Genomic DNA, 2,918 nt, shown 5'->3' on the forward strand with positions numbered 1-2,918 from the left:
GGGGGAGAAGACGAATTGTATTAACCTTATCCCTATCAAATAATTACTATATAAAGCAAATATTAACTTCTGTTTACAGAAATACATTTCATCACAGTCTTTAATCATGAAGAAATTTACATGTTTGATGTTCATGTTATGACATGATTTGGAAAGCATTCATGATCCAAGTCTGACAGGGAATTGTAATATCTGATGTACAGCATCACCATGATCCTTCTAGTACATACTGAAGGCTGTATGTTCCCCTCTTACACTTACACTAAGTGTAGGAATATATATTTATTCAATAGTACTCTGTTCCTTTGATCTTCATTTTCAAACAATTGAGAATTATATAAAAGCTTGAGACAAAATTAATTCTTGTATGACAAAGGTCAAATACGTCGTAGTACTGGAAGTGTGAATAGTGCATTGATTATGATAAATAAAGCTTTTTTACCTAAGAAATTAAAACCTCTTGGTGGGGGTGGGGGGCGTTTCGGGACTTTTTTTCCATCAAGTAGACTATTGAACAGAGAGACGTAAATTACAGTTCTCAAAGTGTAACACGTGTACAAACTTACTCGAGACTTTATACAAACTAAATCAACGACATACTAATTTGATAAACGTGTAAAAAGGGTATTGTATAAATGGGAAATTTACAATGCGAATTTTGTGAACACTTCGGGGAACTTACGAGTAGTCAGGCGGTAATTAGCCACACTGCATTTCTTTTGCGACCAGTCTTTGGAACAGCAGGCTTTAATTGTTGACCATTTCTTGCTCCGAAAACAATTTCGTAATCCGAAATCCAGTTAAATTCGCCCAATATACTCTGTATTCTTCCTTTTCTCCATTTTGTTTTTATGTTTACCGACAACAACGTGGTTTCCCGCATTGAAGAGTTCCTATAAAAACCGTAAATACGCAATTCGGCGCGCGCATGTGCTTGCCAACGAATTATCTTTCTAATAGCGTAGCCTTTGTCACTGTATCTGATAATTGAGGTTCATAATTCTGGAGATAAGCGAGAGATCTTCTGCAGTTCTACCATTTGCCTAAGTGAATTGATAAACTGTGTGCGCATCCTAACCCAAAAAGACAGAGTAGACGATCGAACTCAACAGCCGGACAGAACAGCCGGACGGAGTAGCCGAACTAAACGACCCAATGAAATAATTGGACGATAGAGATGGTCGAAATAACCGAACAGAACGATTTAGCTGATACGAACGAAACAGACGAAACATACGAACGGTGCTCGAACGGTGAACGATCGCTTTCTAGACGGTAGACTACCGCTAACCGCACGCAAGCCAAAACGCAGGATGAACCGAATCTAGGTGGATACTTGGGCGTAATTCTAACTAACACAATAAGGTGATGTATTATTAACAGAATGACAATGTCTGCAATGTAGTTATCGTTACTGAACTTTTTTGACTTCTTCAACTGTCTGTTGCAATGATTGGTTTTTCCTGTCACTGGAATTTTCTCAAACAAAAAGTAATTATCTACATCCTCTGATCTTACAGGAGGGCAATTAGAAGTTGTCAGCTCATCCCATTCATTCAGTTCCTTGACATCAGGCAAGTTTGTGTATCAATTGTTTTCATCATCCGAGCTGTCTGATGATATATCGCTCTCACCAAAATTAATAGTACGCAATATTCTATTCACCAGAACAGTTTTGTTTCCAGACTTTTTCAAACAATACGTTTTGTTAGCCAATGTTGTACATTTTTCTTTGACCAACCATTCAGTTCTTCCAAAGATACACTCCTTTCCTTTAACTTTACATTACATGAGCGAGGGAAATCAAGTGTTATGCCCGAAGAACACAAATCCTCCTTTCGGGAATGCATTTCGAATTACCCTTCTCATACACAACTTTACACCGATGGCTCCAAAGAAGGTGAGAAAGTGGCAGCAGCCTGCTGTACTGCCAATACTTGCACTTCAGTCCGACTACCAGACGGCGCCTCCATCTTTTCTGCTGAAGCATGCGCCATTGGTTTGGCCCTCGACCATATCGATGAACACCGCATTAAAAAGGCAATTATTTGTTCAGACTCTCTATCTGTCCTACAGAGTTTACAGTTACGAGATCCTAAAAACACAATCGTACAAAACCTTGCTCTTCGAATATCTCGTATATTAAAAAAGTCTAAAATAACTTTACTATGGATTCCGAGCCATGTCGGAATAAAAGGCAACGAATTTGCTGACAGGGAAGCAAAAAATGCATTGAATCTCGAACAAACAAATATCAAACTACCATACACAGATTTTAAACCTACTATTCGTACAGCCATTCAAAATGAATGGCAGAAACGCTGGTCTCTGGAGACCAACAACAAACTTTTTAAGATACAACCGAAACTTAAAACATCTATTCCCAGTCGGAAAGATCGTAGAGAGGAAGTTGTCCTCGCTCGGCTCCGCACTGGGCACACATATCCTACTCATTCGTACCTTTTAAAACGAGAAGATATACCTTCATGCCACGCATGTGACACTCCATTTACAGTGGAGCATTTTTTAATAGAATGTTCCGATTTTAAACACATTCGTGATAACTACTTCCGAGTCCCGGATATGAAAACACTTTTCAGTTCCGTGGATTCGAAGGCATTATTTAACTATTTGAAAGACATCGGTCTATTTTATAGACTCTGATGTCTTTTAACCCACCTTATCCTTTTTGACGTTATATATATATCGCATATTCCATATCATCTATTCGTTATCTCTTTTATTATTTTAACCCCCTTTTATTATTTTTAATTATCTACACATACAATGCGAATACTTTTAAAATGAACCATTTTATCTGATTTTATCTTCGCTATTCACATGTTTGTTAAAAAAGTAAAGTGAATAAATAAATCACCATGGCCCTAAATGACCACAGCCGTCGATGGGCCGTTAAA

General features: G+C 37.9%; 1 long non-coding RNA gene across 1 annotated transcript in view; it reads right to left on the reverse strand.

Annotated features, from left to right (window-relative positions):
• Positions 1-1,490: 1,490 nt before the first annotated feature.
• LOC110442079 overlaps positions 1,491-2,918 on the reverse strand; it is a 4,803-nt gene continuing 3,375 nt past the window's right edge. The window contains exon 3 of the long non-coding RNA XR_002461985.1: positions 1,491-1,767. This is a non-coding gene — a long non-coding RNA (uncharacterized LOC110442079). The remainder of the gene's footprint in view (positions 1,768-2,918) is intronic.

This window comes from Mizuhopecten yessoensis, unplaced genomic scaffold (genome assembly GCF_002113885.1).
Source record: "Mizuhopecten yessoensis strain PY_sf001 unplaced genomic scaffold, ASM211388v2 scaffold716203, whole genome shotgun sequence".
Taxonomy (NCBI): domain Eukaryota; kingdom Metazoa; phylum Mollusca; class Bivalvia; order Pectinida; family Pectinidae; genus Mizuhopecten; species Mizuhopecten yessoensis.